This window comes from Notamacropus eugenii, chromosome 3 (assembly GCF_028372415.1).
Source record: "Notamacropus eugenii isolate mMacEug1 chromosome 3, mMacEug1.pri_v2, whole genome shotgun sequence".
Lineage (NCBI taxonomy): Eukaryota > Metazoa > Chordata > Mammalia > Diprotodontia > Macropodidae > Notamacropus > Notamacropus eugenii.
The window spans coordinates 84,296,787-84,317,883 of NC_092874.1; positions in this window are offsets into that span (position 1 = coordinate 84,296,787).

A 21,097-nucleotide genomic window follows, 5' to 3' on the forward strand; every position below is an offset into this window, starting at 1 on the left:
GTACATGCAAAGCCAATGGGTTGGAGTTAGCCCCAGGACAGTGGTGGTGGACCCTATCCCATTTCCCCTGGCCAAGACTATGCTGTCTCTCAGTTTCTGGAAAGCAGGCAGGCTAATGGGAAGGTTGCCATAGCACAACAGTTGAGGACTGTGATACACAGATGGCAAAATAAATAAAAAATTCAGCATTCTTTATCACTAGCCCATCAAGCACACTCTTCCTCAAGCTGAACTGACTGAGAGCTGAATATAACTAAGCCTGTATTATTGCTAGTAGTTTATTGGTATCATCATTATTTTAACTTTCTGTGTGGAGATTAATCGGCATAGTTAGCGAAAGAAGCAGATTTTGCTCATCACTGGAGGTGGTCCTGAATATATGACGCTTTTGGTGAAGCAATGGGATAAAAAGGCAAAAAATAGCTTACATTTGTATAGCACTTCATGGTTTGCACAACAAATATGTTATTACTGATCCTTACCAAAGCCATGGGTAGGTTTTATTATCTATATTTCACAAATGAGGCAATTGAGGCTCAGGGAATTTTAATGACTTGTTTAGTAATCACATAGGGAGTTTGTTGTAGAGTCAAAAATAGAACCCAATAATCTTCCGATGCCTATTCTTTATGCTATGATTCTCTGCTTCTCTAAAATAAAGGAAAAGGAAGGGAATTTTCAAGAATTTCCCGGTCAAATTGAATCAAAGTACTTAAGTAGTCATCTGGATGATTTAAACATAAAATCTATTTCCACTTATATTATTTAGTAGTAAGAAGGTACTATTGCAGAGGTGGGGAACCCGTAGTCTTGAGGCCACATTGGCCCTCTAAGTCCTCAAGTGCAACCCTTTGAATCTAAACTTCTTAGAACAAAGATTTCCACCCCCGAGTGGAATATTGGAATGAGGCAATTATCTTAATTCTTTATTTGACTTGATGTTGAAGCTATTACCCCAGATCCATCCTGTCATGTTTGCAGAGGAGCTCTTTCAAGAGAGAAACTTCAACATGGCATAGGACCATAGATTGAGATCTGGAAAGAACCTCAGTAGGGATCTAGTCCAAATCTCTCATTTTGCAAATCAGGAAACTAACTGGGCCTCAGAGGGGTTGAGGTACATGTTCAAGGTCATTTAAGGAGTAAGTTACAGAGTAAGGATTGAAAACCAGATTCTTTTATTCCAAATCTAAGTAATTTTCCCATTATACCATACTAAGAAAGATTTAAATGTATTTTTGTCCATTCAGAGATGCAAGAAAGATTTAGATATATTCTTGTCTATTCAAAGGGGAAAAATTGGAGATAGAGACAGAGGGAGACATTTGTCTTAGACTCACTTCCCCAAAAATCTTAGCTTCCAAATGTTGGGGTTGAAAGTCACTATTGTACTCCTTGCTGACTCTTATAACATATAGTTACCTCTTAATAAATCTCACTTGATTGACTGACTAATTTTTATCATTGCAGATATATTTTTACTGTAAAGTCATGAAGAAACAATCTATGTATGGTAAATGAAGGCACAGGAAGTTTTACAACTGAATCCTTCCACCCTTCTTATAAAGTGAATCCTTTTTTTCAGTGAAAACTACCCAGCTCACTTGATCATTAATCCATTTTTATGTATGTGTTCAGTTATTTTCAATCATGTCTGATTCTTCATGACACCATTTGAAGTTTTATTGGCAAAGATAATGGAGTGGTTGCTCTTTCCTTCTCCAGCTCATTTTACGGATGAGGAAACTGAGACAAACAGAGTTAAATCACTTACCCAGGGTCACACAGTTAGCAAGTGTCTGAGGCCAAATTTGAACTCACGAAGATGGGTCTTCCTGACTCAAGGCCCCGTGCTCTATCTACTGTGACACCTAGCTGCCCTTTTTATGTGTTTGCTTAAATAGGGAATCCATCTGGATTGCTTTGTCTTTTTCTTCTCCATTGCTCCAGACTTCAATGTGTGTTTCATGTGCAATAAGCAAATATAGGAAATTGAAAGGGCTTTGTATAGCCACACAATAGATCAGAAAAAAGGAAGTGCTCTGAGCAGTCAATTTTGGCTACGCCATTGTTTGGCAAGGATATTGGTTTTCTTTGCTGTTGCTTTGTTTGTTTTTTCCCTTTCTAATTGGTAGACAGAAGTGCTCACTTTCCACATCACAGGGTTGTAGGAAAAAAAAGGAAGGGAATGTGTGTGTGTGTGTGTGTATGTGTATGTGTGTGTGTGTGTGTGTGTGTGTGTGTGTGTGTATGAAATTTCAAAAGACGTTTGAGGTTCTCACTTGAATGCAACAGATTTAAATTATCATGCAGTAATGAATTAAAAACAGGGCAATCACCTTTTTTTCCTATGAAAAGGTGGTGTGGTATTATGGTAAGGACACTAGATTTAGAGTCAGGAAACTCAGGTTCAGATCTGAGCTCCAAAATTACTATTTATGCTCAAGTCATCCCCTCTCAGGGCCTGTTTTCTCCTTTGCAGAGAAAAGAATCCTTGTATTTCCCACCTCCTCAAGTTGTAAGGCTCAAATTGAAAATGGATGTACAATACTTTGTAGTCACAAATTATAATCCATTAGTACAAAGAGCTGGCTCTGAGTAAAAGTAAAAAGGAGAAATTGGTCTTTGCTACTTTCTTGATCCAGTTTCCCTTCTCTTTCATTTTCCTGTTCTGCTCATGTATCATCTTGGAGGGAAAGCCTTCGCTGATCTCTGTCATATCAGTGCTCTCTTCTCTTCCTTGCCGTATATTTTTATCAGCTAATATGTTGCATCCAACCTGTAGGATCATTGAGCATAGAGATTTTGTTTTTTAGCCCTGTTTCCTAGCACAATACCTTGTACAAATTAAATACTTAAAATGTATTGTTGGATGAGATTAAAATGTTGCTTCCCAGTACCCTTGAGTTACCTTCCACTGTGATGTCTTCCTTAGAATTAGACAATTCAAATTGTCCTGAACCCCTCATCACCTGAAAATTTCCCTGACCCTTGTTTCATGTTTCAGATGTATGAATAGCCAATATGAGTAACCAATTCAAGCTAAGCCATTGGGGATCAAAGACTTTTTCTTTTTAGACTGATCTTGAGATTATATAGGTGGTACCAAGGATAGCTCACTGGGACTGGATTGGGGGAGACCTGAGTTCAAATGTGACCTCAGACACTTATTAGCTATGTGACCCTGGACAAGTCACTTAACCCTGTTTGCCTCAGTTTTCACATCTGTAAAATGGTGATACACTGGGGAAGGAAATGGCAAACCACTCCAGGACCTTTGCCAAGAACACCCCCTGGAGGAAGTCCATGAAGAGTCAGACACAACTGAACACAACAAGTGAGCTCTGGATGAGGAACTCCCTCTACCAATTAGGAGTAGCATCTACTGTGCAAGTTAGTCTTACAGCAGTGATTCTTAACCTTTTATCTGTGTATGGGCCCCCAAAGGACCCTTTCTCAGAATGATGTCTTTGAATGCATAAAATCAATCAACTTGTATTTACTAAGTACCTACTATGTGCCAGGAACTGTGCTAAGGATTACTAAGGAATTACATTTTATTGAAGTGCAGTTATTAAATTTTCTTTTTAAGAAAGCTCATAGAATCCTGGATAAGAATGCCTATCTTGGAGAGTGGCCCAGGGCACTGAGAGGTTGACTTGTCCAGGGTTATGTGGGCATTATGCCAGAAGCACTACTTGAGTCTAGATCATTTTCCTGAATATGAGGGTAGTTTTGTATCTACTCTGTCATGTTGATTCCTTTAAATTTTAACCACAGTCTTCAACACCTTAACTCAAGGGAGTGAATAATGTGGGAGTTTTGGAATTCATGGTAGGGCCAGTGTGGAGGATACTCAGGGGATAGCAGTGACTTTCAAATTATGCCAGGCAGGGGGTTGTAACTCTACCTCCAATGCTTAGCACAATGCATACCACATATTAATCACTTCATAATTATTTGTCAGCTCTGCCTCTGTATAAAACTGTCATTGACTATAGATCTATAGCTTATAGACTATAGATCTACAGTATCTTTAACCCTTGTGAAAAATAGGTACCATATATCATTACCCTACAATTATGACACAAATGGGACTTTGACCTAGAGAACCAGCATTTGTGGGGCTATGTTTCCTTCCTATGGTGACTCGTTCCCACGCCTCTCAGTTCTCCACTGCCCCAGGCTGAAGTCTGCAAAACTCCCATGTTCAGGGACTTGTCATCATGACCTTCCTCCTGGACCCGCCTTTCTCATTAACTCCTATATGGATGGGGGCTATATCACCCCCTATTCCTGGTGTCCTCAGGCCAGTGGCTGGACTGTCTTCTGTGTGGCTTCAGTGTACCCCTTCTTCCCTCCCAAGCTATTTTTTCTGCAAATAAAAAATTCTAGTTATTCCTCTATTGATGTAAAAATCCATCATACATCATATATGACAGTCATGGGGCTTTCTGGAAGCTAAAGTACAAATATCTACATACCCAGTTTAAGTCTTTACCCCAGAACCAAATGGTAGACTGAATACTTGTTACTTTGGAGCTAGAATCAACAACCTACATTATTCAAATTCAGTGTTTGATTTCCCAGTTATTTTCTCCCCTCCCTGCCCCCACTGGTTGTGTAACCAAGAGCTCCCAGAACTTATAGCAAGACCAGATCTAAATGCTACTTTGCATTTTATGGGATTTTCACTTACAATATAATAATAATAATACTAGCTAACATCTATATAACACTTACTATGCACCTGGCATTGTGATAAGCAATTTACTATATGTGATCCTTACAACGACCCTGGGAGGTAGGTGTTATTATGACCTTCATTTTGCAGATGAGGAAACTGAGGGAAACAGAGGTTCAGTCACTTCCCCAGGGTCATACACTAGGAAGTGTCTGAAGCTGAACCCAATTCTTCCTGATGCCAGGCTCAGAGCTCTATCCACTATGCCACCTTGTTGCCCAATATACACGGGAAATGAGAGACTTAAAAATCCAAATGCATCATGGTAGCCATCTGATCTAGTGAAAATGATTCAGGGCAAGATGATTTAGTTTTAGGTTTAATACAGAATTCTCCTAGTCCCACTTTGGGTTAGAAGCAAATAGCATAGGAACAGCAATGGAAAGAAAAAGAATAAGTGTCATAGAGTTCGCCAGTTTCAGATCCTAGAAACTGAGTTGAAAAGGACCTCCAAAGTCACCTCGTCTAACCCATACCTGAATGGAGAACTCCCCTACAGCCTTTCTGACAAATGGTCATCTGGTCTTTGCAAGGGGAAAACCACTACCACCCACATCAGCCCATTGCACTTTGGAACAAGTCTAAGAGTTAAGAAAATTGTCCTTATTATTGAGCTGTAATTGACACCTCTGCTGCTTCTGCCTATTGATCCTAACCCTGCTCTTTGGAATTAAGCAAAAATAAAATAAAATACAAGCTTGATCCATTTTTCCATAGGATGACTCTTTAAAAATTTGAAACAGCTCTATCATACTCCCCACTATTTCTTTCTAATCCCAATCTAAATATCCCCAGTTCCTGAAACCAGCCCTCATCTTGGCACAGTTTCAAAACACCCTCCAATCCTCGTAGCCCTCCTCTGGCTGTGCTCAGGTTTGTCAATGTCCCTTCTAAAATGTGACACCTAAAACTGAACAAAATATTCCAGATGTGGTCAGACCAGGGCAGCACACAGAGGATGCATTGTTTCTCTTGCTGTCTGTACTATGGCGCCTATTAATGCAGCTCAAGATTGAATTACCCTTTTTGGCTGCCTGTCACATGGTTTATGGGCTCATAGGATCTAGGGTTGAAAGGGACCTCAAAGACCATCCGGTCCAACCCTTCCCCCTCCCCCATAGATGATGCAAGGAGTGGAAGGGTTCAGACTCTGGCTGGAACAGGGTAGGGCCAAAAAGTCAGACCACCAGCAGAAGTGCAAGTGCCTGAAGCCCTACCCCCGCCTCCCTCCCTGTCCCAACCCTCATGTGATATTTCCTCTTCTGCCTGAGCTTGGCTTGAAGATTAACCTTTACATATCCAGTTGATTTCCTTTATACCATTCCTGAGCTCTATGGTGAAGAAGATCTGACCTAAACTAGAGACAGCTAGGTAATCAGTGTAGTGGATCGTGGTGGACCTGTAGTCAGGAAACCCTGAGTTCAAAATCCAGCCTCAGAAATGAATAGCTTTGTGATCCTAGGTAAGCCACTTCATCAATGTCTGCCTCAGTTTCCTCAACTGTAAAATGGGTTTAACAGTAGTACCTACCAGGGTTGTTGTGAGGATCAAACAAGATATTTGCAAATTGCTTAGCATAGTGCTTGGAGCATAAAAGGCACCTAATGTTTGTTTCCTTTCTCCTTCCTATTCAATGTTCAAGAAACACCTTTCTTTGTTACTGCTTTAGTTGGGAGAAGATAAGATTTAACTGTCAAGATCCATCACTGATCAATCAATTGGCAAGCATTTATTAAGTCCCTATGCTATACTAGGCTCTGAGATGATGGCTGAGGATACAAAAGACGAAATAAAGTCTAAGCTTCAACTCTCAAGGGGCTGACATTGTATTCACTCAGGGTATACAAGAGGACCACAAGCACCATGACTGGATCCAAACCTTTGCATGGTTTCATTTGCTATGGTCCAGTTATGTTATTTGTTCACCCAAGTCAGGATTCATAAGTACAAGTCTTAGTTCTTTATTTGCCTCAAAGTTGTTGTTCTCAAAGAGGACCATGACTTCAGGATGCCATGAGAGCTTCCAGAGAAATGATCAAGGTGGTCACCTTTTTGGACACTGGAAGTCATCAAGTCCAAGAGAATCCAATCTCTTCATTTAACAGATGAGGAGACCAAAAGAGGTTAAATACTTGCCTGAAGCTACAAAGGCACAGATCTAGAACTTGAAAATATTACAGGGATCATTTTCCCCCTATTCATTTTAGTTTTGAGTTGAGAAAAGTGGGGCTCAGGGAGGTTGCGACTTGGACAAGATTGTACAGGGTGCAAGTCTCAGAGGCAGTATTTGGACATTGATCACCTGCAACCAAAGTCAATGTCCTTTCCATTGTATTATACCTGGGGAGCACTTTCTTCACCATAGCCCTGAGAAGAAAGTAGCACGAGTTTTTTTATACTCTTTTTATGGAAGAGGATGTGGAGGTTGAGAAAAATGAATGAACTGTCCACGGTCAAGGAATTAAGTGTCAGAGCCAGGTTTCAAATTCAAGTCTCCTCAATTTAGTTCCAGATCTCTTTCCATCATCCCAAACTGTGTCTTTGAATTGGAAGGCACGTTAGAGATTATCTCTAGGGGGTCAACTGGGGTTATAAACTTTTAAAACATTTTAATAACTATATTTAAGTGAAATCTGTTTCCTTCATAATTCTATGCATTTTATTTATGCATTTAAAAGAATTATTCTGAAAATGGTACGCCTCTTTATAAGCTTTACCAGATTACTGAAATGAATGACCCAGATAAAAGAAGTTAAAAATTCCTAATCTAGTTTCATTTTACATATGAGGAAAAAAAGGTTCAGTGACTTGTTTAGGGCACAAGGCTAATCAGGTCAATAACTTTGTTAGGGCACAGAGTTGATAGAGAGTAGAAAGTAGGTGCATTGATCCTTTGTTGTTCAATCATTTTAGTTGTGTCTGACTCTTTGTGATCCCATATGGAGTTTTCTTGGCAAAGATACTGTAGTGGTTTGCCATTTTCTTCTCCAACTCATTTTTCCTCAAATGAAGATACTGAAGGAGATAAAATTAAGTGACTTGCCCAAGGTCACAGAGCTAGTATGTGTCTGAAGTCAGATTTGAACTTGGGAAGATGAGTCTTCCTGACTGCAGACCTGGCAATGTATCTACCATATCACTTAGTTGCCCAAATTGATCCCTAATCCAATGCATTTTATAAACAAATCCTGCCTAACCTAGCCTATTCTTTTATCACTCCCTGGCACATTCTTATTCTATCATGGGAATTCTAAGTAAGAGGTTTGGAGAGTTAAAAAAAAAAAAGTTTATCATGAATCTGCTATGCATCATATAATTTAAAAGTGAATGTGTCATGATTTCCTATTTCAGGACTTAAACTATTATGATTAAAATAAGATCTTAACCATTCCTCCTACCTCATTCTTAACCCACAGAAGGGCTGTCAGTCAGTGCTATGTTGCTAGCTGTAACACTAAGCTCTCTAGGGTGGAAAAGGGTACTCATGATAGGACACATTTTAAAATTTAATCTGCATTCTTACATTTTCTTCATCACCTTCTTAAGTCTAATGGATTGATAAAATAATAAATAAAGCCCCTATTTGTAGCATTTGTTGATTTTTGAGGTATAAATGCTCCTGCCAAAAATTTAAGTATTGGCTCTCATGAGCTGGTTGAAGCTGGCTCCAGCACACTGTTGTTCCTGCCTGTACTTCTCATTCTGCTCACAGGACATGGCTGCCCTACACATCAGGTGCATTTGGTTGTAGCAGCCTTTCCCAGGGATGGGAGTGGTCAAACAAAGTTGAATCCAGAAAGTCTCCAAGTCTTGTATGCAGCAGAGCTTTTGCTTTTATTGGACCCACTTCACCCTCTTGGAGTTTTGACCATACTGCTGATTCTGACTAAAATGAGGTAGAAGCAGATGGGAGGGGGCTGGATATGTGAACTCCTACCTTGTACTGTTGTGATTCATAATAAATAATAATGGTACTGAAAGTGATTACTGTATGCATGACCAAAAATTATAATATGTAACTTCATTGTGACATTATTTAATAGATAATTATTGAATAGAATAGTGGTATGACAGGCCTGTATTTGTCCCAATCAAGATTTAATTACTTGGAAAACTTGTCATAAGGCTAGATTCCATCTCATTTATAAAGTTGATGTACAGCACAGACGTTAAGGACCAAATTAGAAGAACATTTTTGACTCTACTCTGTGCCATCCTATGAGCTTGATCCATGGTTTTGACCTTTTCCTCTTTGATTCTGTCTTTAATATTCATGACAACTTTGATTTTAGCATGCCTGATTTTAATTTTGTTTTACTGGCCTCCTTTATGGATCACTGCTTCTGCTTTGGCCAAATGCTGATCTCACAGTTTCTGACCTAAACTTGAAGACCTGACCCTGATTCTCAACTTCACTTTTGTCTGATAGTTTTGTTTGACATTTTTGGTTCCAGATTCTACTTCTTCTCCAATTAACCTCAAACCAATGATTTAAGAGCAAGAGTATGAATCTGTTACCCCAATATCTAATCAGAGCTGTAACTAGAGAAATGTGAGCAATCTTATCCCAGGGTGGTGAAGTTTAGAGCTCAATAACATCACTTTCAGGGCAACTAGACTGTACAATTGATAGAGTGTTGACTCTGGAGTCAGGAAGACCTGAGTTCAAATCTGGCCTCCAGACACTTACTAACTGTGTGACTCGGGGCAAGTTGCTTAATCCTGTTTGTCTCAGATTCCTTGTTTGTTAAATAAGCTGGGGAAGGAAACAGCAAAGCACTCCAGTATCTTTGGCAAGAAAACCCTAAATGGGATCATGAAGAGTCAGACATGCTTAAAACTACTGGGGCAGCAACAACAAACACCACTTTCAACCCTTAAGCAGCATAAAAAATTCATGAAATCCAGGATATTCTTTCTTCCCACTATGGTACTGGTTTTCCTGTAGTGGGCTTGAGGTGGCCTGGACTGAATTACTCTCCCAGCAACTACACCTCAGGTGAGCTTCTTCCCATCTTCTACCTCCTCTATCTTTTGTCACTTATCCTAGACACAAAATTTCCTAGTTCTGACTCTGGAAAGGTTCTATAGCCTATTACAGGAGAGGGACTGTCTTGTGCTCATTATTATTTTGGAAGACACATTAGCCTCAATTTAGTTGTTGTTCCTAAATCAATCTGATGTTATTAATTTTGAATAGTCACTGATGATGTCAACTTGGAGAAAGTTCTCCATTGGATTACCTTTGACCTCTATTCTCACCACTAACTTGGAGAGAGTTCTCCATTGGATTGCCCTTGACATCTATTCTCACCACCAACTTGGAGAGAGTTCTCCATTGGATTGCTCTTGACATCTATTCTCACCACTAGATGGTATTCCAGGAAGGAGTCAAACTGCTTGGTTCCCTGGAACCATGAGTCCTTATTTCCTGTCATTTTTCACCCAGCAGTCACTACGTTTCCACCAGTGGTCTGAGAATTGTAGCTAAATCAATAACACTACCATTGCTTCTGGAAAGGGCATGCTCATTTACTGCCCTTCTGTTCCATTCACTATCTTCTTGGCTTCACAAACCAAAAACCTTCTGCCTGGCCATCACTCTGCTATCTTAGCTCCTTCATTAGAATGTAAGTTCCTTGAGAATTCAGAAGTTAACTGATTTGTCTTGTATCCATACATAGGATATACATCAGAGGTAAGTCTTGAATTCAAATTTTCCTAGTTTTGAGCCCAGCTCTCTATCCAGCACTTAATGCTTTTCATAAATCATTTGTTCATTCATTTTACCAATGGCTCATGTGGAGGAGAAGGAATGCTTACCAAATTTTTAGACGACATAAAACTGGGATATGTAACTAACTCATGTATCCTGGGACTGCCATTACCACTGAAAGAGAATCTTCAAGTAAATAATAATAATGGCTAACATGTATATAGTGCCTACTGTATACCAGGTACTATGCTAAACACTTTACAAACATGACCTCATCTGATGCTCATAAGCATCCTGGGAGGCAGGTGCTATTATTGTCCCTATTTTATAGTTGCAGAAACTGAGTCAAACAGAGGTTAGGTGATTTACCCAGGGTCATGTAGCTAGTAAGTGTCTGAGGCTGGACTTGAACTTAGGTCTTCCTGAGACTGCCTGGGGCTCTAACCCACTGCACCACCTGTTCTAATTCAATCTTCTCATTTTACAGACAAGGAAAATGAAGCCCATAAAGGCTAATGGACCTGCCCAAGATCAAGTCAGCAAGCATTAAGCACTTTCTGTGGGTCAGACATTGTGCTGAGAATAGAAATACAAGCAGAAAGGAACTTACATTCTAATAACAGAAGACAACACATAAAAATAAACTGAAAAGGGGAGTGGTGAAGGTTCTCAGCAAGGAGTCACAGGAGGGAAAATCCAGGAAGTCAGGAGTATCGACTGAAGAGGAATAAAGATGTATCTGGTCCGGGTCTAGGAAGAGACTTCGGGGTGGAAGACACTGCCAGTATGTGAAGGAGAGAAGGAGTGAACCTCCAGGGTTTCTGTGGCATAGTAGAAAAACCTGAGAGAGTCAACAGTGCCTCCTGGAAAGGAATGATCATATAGTCCAAGATGACCAAAACCAGGTTCCAACTATGAGTGACAGTCAGAATCCCGGATTAGAGGACGTGGGTTTGAAACTTAGCTCTGACTTGGTAGCTAAGTGACCTTGGGCAAGTCACAACTTTTCTAAGCCTCTGAGAGTAAAATGAAGAATTTGAACTAGCTTAGGTACCTTTCCACTTTAAAGTGATCATCCTAAGATACATTCTAAACATTTGCATTGTTAGCATAGGTAGATTTATCCTCTACTTTCTTAGGGTTTAATTTTTCATTTTGAATTTATTTTGGCTGAGCTTAGTTGCAGTCTGCTATAAAAATGGCTAGACCACAGCTACCAAACAAGAATACTTTTTTCCCCACTTAGGTAACAAGAATATTTTTTTCTTAAAGAAAGCTATCCTAAAGGTGGGATATCAATACATCTCCCAAAGGCTCCTGGAATTGGAAGCAATGTCAACTCACAGAAGGAATATGAAGGGTCTCAGGCATGCTGGGTCAGTCACACACTGATCGGACAACTGCTGGCTTCTCTACTCTTAGCTGTTTGTTCTCTCCACCCCTGGCAGGGGGTGTATGTATCTCTCCATATATCTATTGCTAGTACAGGAAAAATGAATTACGCTGTAATCTGATACTATATGAAGAAATTTTGTGGAATGATTGGCAGTGACCAAGAATTCATGTGTTAGCTAAAGACAAGTCCCAAATTGGGTACCCTTGGAGTTTAGTGCTCAGAAAAGAAGACTTTCCCCCTCTTCTAACACATATTTAAGTTCTTCTCAAGGTGGCACTCTTAGCACATGGATCTTTCCTATGACTGACATTTTGGTCTGTTTTCAATAGCATTCTTTGGTTTTCTGAGAAAAGCCTCTATCAGGGTTAGCTCTCGGCAAAACTGGAACCCTGAAGAAATGACCTCCAGTGCTTGCCTCTTCATTCCTCTGCTGCTCTTCCCCATTTCTTTCCCTTCACCCCTGACATCCTAACTCTTGACCCTCACGTTCCAAGGGCTACCTGTCCTCCTGTCACCCAGGACCCCAGGTAAATTGTTCCATCAGGGCTACCCAGTGCATCAGACTTTTATTTATTTCTTTGTCTCCATTAAAATTTACCTGTCTCTTATCCCATCTCTTCTGGTCATTACTCTCTCTTAGGGATAATCTCAACATGTTGTACATGCAAACATATCATTTGATAAGAGCCATTTATGTGCTACCTGTCTCAGATAATAGACTTGCACCCCCTTACTTTTTTCTGCTGATAGCACCCCCATCCTTCCAGTTTATAAACATGTATTCATTTTAGAATTTTCCCTCCATGTCACCTTCCTCTCACCTTTTCTCACGTGTACCCCTTCCTCTACACTCCCATTACCATTCCTTACTTTTAAGCCTTCATTAGCTTTCACCAGACTGTTATATAATAGTCCCTTAATGTTCTTCTTGCCTCTACTTTCTCCATTCTCAAATCTACCTTTCACATTGTTCCTAGAATAATTTCCTGATGCAGGAGTATGACCGTGCTATTCCATTACTGCAAAAATCTCCTGAGGTTACCCATTGACTAAGGATAAAATACAAACTCCTTACCCTGGCCTGTGAAATCCTGCATAGCATGGTTCCAATCTCCCTTTCCAACTTTATTTCATTCTGTTACCTTGCATATGCTACTATCCAACTAGACTTATACTTCTCCAATCTTGTCTGTCTCTTTCCCATCTCTGGACATTCATATTTAGAGTAGCACCTTGTCCATGCCCTTCTTATGCTTTAATCACAATCAACCATGCATGATATGGATTTATAGAAATATGTTAAACCCATGTTAGATGGTAAGACCCTTGAAGGTAGAGTCTGTGCCACTTTTCATCTTTTTATTCCTAGTACTTTGTAGCGGGTGCACTGTGAATATTAAATACTTAATAAACGTGTGTTGAATTCAATTTGGTTTCAAGCCATAAAAAGGGTCATATGAGGATTTCCGGCTGGCTGAAGGGAGAAGAGACTGTGCACAAAGCAGTTGTTTCTAGTCCCTATTAAATCATCCCTCTTAGGTGGCTTCTACTTGTCTTCAGATGTAAAGCCCCTTGTTGCTTTACATGAGTTCTGTTTCATCCAGCTAGTGAGATAGACTAAGGTATATTCCAGGGATAGTATGCACTATGGTTCTTGAGGCAATGTCTGTGACATACTTAGCAATATTTAGTAACTTGCTCAGTTATGAAATGCCTGTTTTAACTGAGAATGGAGGCTGAGAAATGGGAATTTAACTTAAAATTCAACATGTGTGGCTGATTTGTTTCTGTGTTCAAACTTCCTATGCTCTCTTTAAAACTGTTTTAGTGACACTCAATTATCAGTATTACAGCTTAACTTCTGCTGGATTTAGCCTTTAGAAATTTGGCTCACTTCCTCCTCCCTTTCCTTCCCCCCTTCCTACCTCCTTACCCTTCTTTGGTACATGTTAATGAGAGGGAGTGTAGTGGAGAGACTAAAAAATTGACTTCAGAGTCAGCCTGGGGTCAAGTATTACCTTTGACATATGGTGGCTATGTGACCCTGGATAAGTCACTTAAGTGACCCTAAGACAGGGGTTCTTGACCTTTTTGTGTGTTTTGGAAGAAGATAGGTGGTACAGTTGATAGAGTGTTGGTTTTGGATTCAGGAGGACACATCTTCTTGAGTTCAAATCTGACTTCAGACACTTACTAGCTGTGTGGCCCTAGGCAAGTCACTTAATTCTGTTTGCCTTAGTTTCCTTATATGTAAAATGAGCTGGAAATGGAAAATCACTGCAGTATCTCTGCCAAGAAAACCTCAAATGGGGCCATGAAGAGTCAGATATGACTGACAAATGACTGAAAATAGACCCCTTCTCAGAAAAATTTTAAAAAATCCTAATGAAAGGAAATGCTAAATTTCAGTTAGGGTAAGTGAAAACAAGGATCTGGTTTTTTCTCGTCCAGGTTAATGAAACCCAGAAATTCCAAGTTAAGAATGCCTGCTCCAAGACTTTATGTTGTAGAGAGTGCTTCTCTGCATTGGGGGAGATTTCTTCACCTGAGGAATGTACTAGTGACATCACAGTTTCAGTCTCCATCCTCCTCCATGCTAAGTACTGTGCTCCACTAAAGTCTGACTCTGATGCTTCATTATGACACAGAGATCTCAATTTCCTCATCTGTAAATCAAAGAGGTTAAATTAAGTGACCTCTAGGGTTCCTTCCTCCTCTACATCTGATAGGCTCTGATTAGAAGTGATTCTTGATTCTCAAAATCTATATTAACAGGTCTCAAACTCTGGTTGGTTTCTACTAAGCTGAAAAATCTTTGGTTGTGAGGTCTGGCAAAAGACCAAAAAAGAAAGTCTGGTATTCAAATTCTCCTTTTCCTCCCACCCCAGTCCTCCCAATTCTCCAGACTGGTTCAGAGAAACTTATCACCAGAAGACTTAGGATCAGATATGGAGAGCTGAAAGGTACACCAGAGGTCATCTAGTCCAATCCTCTCATTCCACAAATGAGAAACACAGAAATTAAGTGACTTGCCCAAGGTCACATCAATAGTAAGTGGAAAATCTGGAATTCAAACATAGGTCCTTTGACTCAAATTCAGTACACTTTTCCACTGTCCCATGCTTTAACCAACAGGTAAAAACACTTTTTAATTTTTTTTACTACAGTCATTATAGTGACTCTTTACACAGGCAAGAAATGATTGTGATGTATATTTGCTGGTGCAGTGGATAGAGCATGGGACCTGGAGTCAGGAAAATCTGAGTTCAAATGTGACTTTAGATGCTTACCACCTGTGTCACCCTGCGCAAGTCATTGAACTTTTCTTTGTCTTAGTTTCCTCACCTATAAAATGGGGAGAAGAATATCACCTATGTTGCAAGGCTTTTGGGGGAGAATAAGATTTGTGAGGCATACTTAGCATCATGGCTAGCACATAGTAGGTACTATATAAATGCTTATTCCTTTCCTCTTCCCTTTCCATGAGAGTGAGTACCAATGCCAATGCAGTCAGGGACTCCTGAAGTATACGATCCATATTCATATCTATCTGGCTATCTATCTATTCATATAGACACATTTACTTAATGATACATTCAAATACAGGTTGACATATTTCTGCATATCAACTCATAACAAATTATATTATGAGATGGTTTCTACTATTTGTCCTTCAGTATCTGCAATAGAGTAGAAGTCAGACAAGATGACCTCTAAGAATCTTTGTAATTCTAAGAACATATGATTTTATATTTTTAGTCTATAAATAAGTAATAAATATTTAAAATATTCAACAAAATGATAAAAGTCTCTCTTCGACCTTTCCAATTCCTCAGTCCTTCAAATGATGAAGTAATTTAGAGATACATTCAAGCAGGCTGAAAAAGATCTTACACATTTGAAAAATATTTTCTTTTTTATTCAGATATTTGGCTTGGTAAAAACCCATCTTTAGTATTTTTGGTATCAAAATCACTTCAATCCTCTGATGTTTTATCTATAAAACAATGAGTTTGGATTAGATTTCCAAGGTTCATGACAGCTCTAATATTCTACAATTCTGTGAAAGTATTAGGGTCACTCTTCATCTAGCCTCTCACCCAGTTCACTCCAGGTCATACATATTTGTATCCCATCGTTTAGAGCAAGAAATGTTGCAGCCCAATTTCTCTAAGGGAGAAGGAGCATAGAGGACAAACCTTCCTTGTCGTAGCTGAGGGAAAGATGACCCATTAATCCAGAGGGGAAAATTAAAAGCCATCTATGTAGAGGGGAGCTGTATTCTAGGTTTATTTCTGATTGGCACTGCTAGCTCACACCAACCTTGTTCAGATACACAGTAGACCTGTAACCTCTAGCCCAGAGCTCTTGCAAAACAGATTTGTTATTTCTTGAAAATCTGCAGGACCTGATCTGCTAATATGGCTCCCAGAAGGTCCTATTTAGGGGTATCTCATTGGTAAAAAATATAGGACCCAATGCAAAGCAACAACTTACTAACCCTTATACCTTCTAAAACAGCTAGAGTTCACGGCATTCATGGCAACCATGAGTATTGCTTTGGCTGCCTCTTAGTTGGACCGTTAACTACAGTTCCTGCCTAACATTCAGTTCAATTCAATTCAAACCTTCATGTTTATTACATGTAAGGCATTAAGGAAAAGAAGGTAGCATCAGGTAGTGCAGTGGTATCAAACTCAAATAGATATAGGAACCATTAAACCATACACAAGGAATGCCTGAGGGCCACATATGGACTTAGAAACTATATATTAACATTATCTATTTTCCATTGTATTTTCATTTATTTTGTTAAATATTTCCTAGTTATATTTTAATCTAGCTCGCATCACACAAGGGAGTATTGTGGGCAGTGTGTCTGACACCTCTATTGTAGTGTAGACTACTAGACTTGAGGCCAGGAAGGCATGGGTTCAAGTTTTATTTTCTGACACATAGCTGTATGTCTATGGGCAAGTCACTTACCTTTGCTTCTTTAAGACAAAACATCTTAGACCATAAAGTCTGTGGATATGTTCTATGAGATTGGTGAACTTGGATGGGAAATTTGAATATGTATACATATACATACATGCATAGTTATTAGCCTCTCAGTGAAATTTAGCGCTTCCTTCAATTTTGAATATGGACAACAAACATTCTTTTGAGAAGGGATCCACTGGCTTTACCAGATTGTCAAAGGCATCCCTGACAAAAAAAGGATAAAAATCTCTGCTTTTAAGACTACAGGTAATAGGCAAGTTGCTTACTACTTCAATCAACAACAAATAAACAATCAGCATTTATTAAATACCTACTATGTGCCAGCCACTGTTAAAAGTGCTGGGGACACAAAGGAAGGTAAAAGACAGGTCCTGCCCTCAAGGAGCTCACTGTCTTAACGGGGGAAGATGATACCAAGACAATTATGTACAAACAAGCTAGATAGAGGACAAATTGGAGATAATCCATAGAACAAGGGCACTAATACTAAGGCTGGAGTGCCCATAAGAGTCTGAAATGATTAGTCTTCTTTGGATTTGTGAAATGCAGAGCTTGGAACCTGGGATACTAAAATGAATAGCATAGTCCATATCGTCAATGAGTTTATAATCTAGTAGGGGGGCACAAGAAGACATACACAGATGGAGAAGGTATAGAAAATGTGACAAGAGAGAACGGGGGTCAAGACAAAGTATTATATGACATCTGAGGAGTGAGAGATCACTTTTACTGGGGGAGAACATTATCAAGGATGGCTTCATTAAGGGGGTGTTGCAGAGCTGGACTTGGAAGGAAAAAGATTCTAAGAGATGGACATGTTGAAGAAGTATATTTCAGAAGTGGGGGACCTTCCATCCCAAAGATAAGTTGGGTTGGAGGATGGGACTGGAAGAGATAAAGGAACAGTGAGTAGTTCAGTTTGACTGGGCTATAGCATGCATGGAAGGGAATGATGTAAATAAGGCTGGAAAGGTTGGCTGTAGCTAAGTGTAGAAAGATCTTAAATATTAAATATAAAATTAAATATTCCTTAAATATTAAATTAAGGAAATTTGTCATAGATTATTATAGATTTAGATCGGGGAGGGGAGATGAGAGAGAAAGAAAACAAACACTTGTTAATTGAAAAAATAATTTAAAATGATTTGGAGCTGAAAGAGACCAGAGAGGTTCAACCCCCTCATTGTTAAAATACATAAAGAAGTGGGCTCAGGGAGGTTCAGTGATCTCTTCACAAAGCTGGGAAGTGTTGGGGGGAAGGATATGAACTCAGATCTTCCCTACTCTAAGTCCATACATTCACTACACCATGAGTATTTTATCAAAAAGATCAAAACTGGAAATTGTTCTCCCCTCAGACAGAAGGAAAGCAGACCAACAGCAAATTAATAAAAAAAAAAATAGGCTGGAAAGAGATATTTGGAAAGTCTTTCTTAATAAGGACATTGGGTTTTGAGGCAGAAAGAATCTTAGAGATCAATTAATTCAATTTCCCCCACTTTATAGATGAAGGCTGAGGCTCAGAGAGGATAGGTGACTTGCTAGTAAATCTCAGAGCTGTGGCGTTTGACCATGACTGACTATTTTGACTATAGCATATGGTGGGAATGGTTCTCAAACATTACATCTGCTATACACAGAGACAACCTTATGGAAAAGTTTTCTTCCTTAATTCTTTTTCTGTTGGTTTTCCTGTCCTGAAATGAAACAAATTCAGAACACCTGCATTGAAAGCTCAGCTCTGAGACTTACTGTAAGTTACTTAACCGTTCTGAATTAAAATCTCACCTTCTGTTCAGTGGACCAAGCACTGGATCTGGTCAGAAAGGCTTGAATTCAATCTGGCCTCAGACATTCATGGGTTGTGTGACCCTGGGCAAATCACTGAATCCTGTTTGCCTCAATTCCTTATCTAGAAAATGAACTGGAGAAGGAAATGGAAAACTATTCCAGTATCCTTGCCAAGAAAACCCCACCCTTCCACCCATGGTTCCAGGTTTTGTCTACTGGAACCAAACACAACAAATCTAATCTTTCTTCTATGTGTCAGCCCTTCAAAAATCTGAATACAACTCTCATGTTGCCTTTCCTCCCCAGTTTTCTCTTCTCTAGGTTAAGCACTCTCATTTCCTTGAACTGATTCTCATAGGGCATGGACTCAAGGTCCTCCTTTAGATACTCTAGCTTATTGACGTCTTTCTTAAAACTTGGCACCCACAGGTTCAGATGAGATCTGACAAAAGCAAAGTACAGAGGACCTTTCACCTCCATTTCCCTGGAAGTTCTCTGTCTCTTAAAGTAGATCATGACTGAGCTATTATATTATAATATATAATATTAGCATTTCTGGTTACTATTTCATACTGCAGATTCCTCTTGAACTTTGTTAGAAAAACTGCTGTCTAACCAGGCCTCTGCCATCTTGTATTTAAAAAAGTGATTTTCATATACTCAAATGTAAGATCTTTCATTGATTTTCTTATGCCTTTCATCTTGTTAAATTCACTCCAATGCTCTAGCCTATCAAGATCTTTTTGAATTCTGACTCTCCTCCAGCGTGTTAACTATCCCTTCCAGCTTAGTGCCACCTGCAACTCTGATGATTTTGCCATCTTTGTCTTTATTCAAGTCATTAATAAAAATGTTAAACAGTCCCAGGTCAAGCACAGATCCCTGGAGTACTCCACTGGAGACTTCCTGCCTGCTTCATTGACATTGAATGATTGATACCAACCCAACCTTCCAAACTCTTCTGAATTTCTCTGATTATATATTAAAAGGGCATATACCCTCTTTTCAGTCAACCACAGAAAGAACAATGCCTTTGTAGTCAGAATCCAGGGAGGTGTATCTTATCCCTGCTACTTAAAATCTCTGTTATTTAGCTTATCTAACCCTTGATTTCCTCATATGTGAAATGAGTGGGTTGGATTTGAGCATTCACACTAAGTCTAAATTTATGATACCATGAACATCTCCAGCATTTCTCAGATTAGGTTAAGGGATTGGTGTGACTAACTCAGGTAAATGAACATAGTCCTACCAGTACTTAGTTTGGGACAATCTTATTCCAGCCCTGTGTTCAGATCCCATTTCTTTACTTCAGATACGTGGTTTGCCATGTATTCTATCCTGTTTTCCTCAACTGCATAGCTCAGCACTCTCTACACAGGGTTGACACTTAAATATTTGCTGATTTTGTTTTTTATAAACATGGTTAACTAGAATGAGCAAAGGGGAACTTGTGAATGTGATTCTTCGGCTCTCAGTCCGCATATGGAATATATTCTCAAATTTCATCATCAGAGATTTTGTCCTTTGCCAGTTAACTTGACCTAGAGGAAAAGGATCTCAGCTGAAAGTGATTAGTGGAGTCTCAGATAAAACTCTTTAAGAAGTTAAGAATGTAACCCTAAAACACTCCATGATATATTTGTGAACTGTTGGGAGCCACCTGTAGCTCATGCATTGGAAACAACCCTAAAATTGGAGCCAAGAAGCCTGGGTTCAAGCCCCCGCTTTGCTATTAGCCAGATTGTGGCTTTGGAAAACGCATGTTAACTCCATTTCCTTACGTGGAAAATGAGAGAGGTAGACTAGAGGATCCCTGAAGTTGTTCTAGCTCTAGCAATCTATGAATTTATGACTACTTAGAAGGGAGATGGAAGAACAGGTGGTTGTTTATATTTTACTTTATAAAAAAGCATCATGGGATGTATGTGTGTGTGTGTTTGTGTGTGTGTGTGGCAGTTGGAATGAGGTTCTAATCTACCAGAGCGTACTCAATGCATCAGAATTAAGACACATGCCTGCTGTCATTTAAGTGAAATAACAACTACAAACATTAAAAAATTGTTCTTGCTTTTTATGAGTCAAGAGAATAATCTCATGGAAAACAACACATGTTCTTAAAGAGAGATGTTCTTTAGGTGAAAAACAAAGTGGTGACTCAGTCAGTAGGCTTACTCTTTGCTATATGTCTTTAGTTCAGAAAAGCACCCAATGACCAATGGGTTCTTTTAATATGAGGATGCTGAGATGATTGAAATGAAATAAAAAAAAATTGAAAATGGGGTTCCTTGTTCTGTTCCCAGTGAATCTACCACAATGAGTCAAAAGAAATATCATATGAAATCTTTTGAGTTCTTCATAAGAATAGGGATAGGAATTCAGAGTTATCTTAGTGCATGTGTTCATCTCATCTCCAAATTTTCACCCGTTATCACAAGCATTAGGG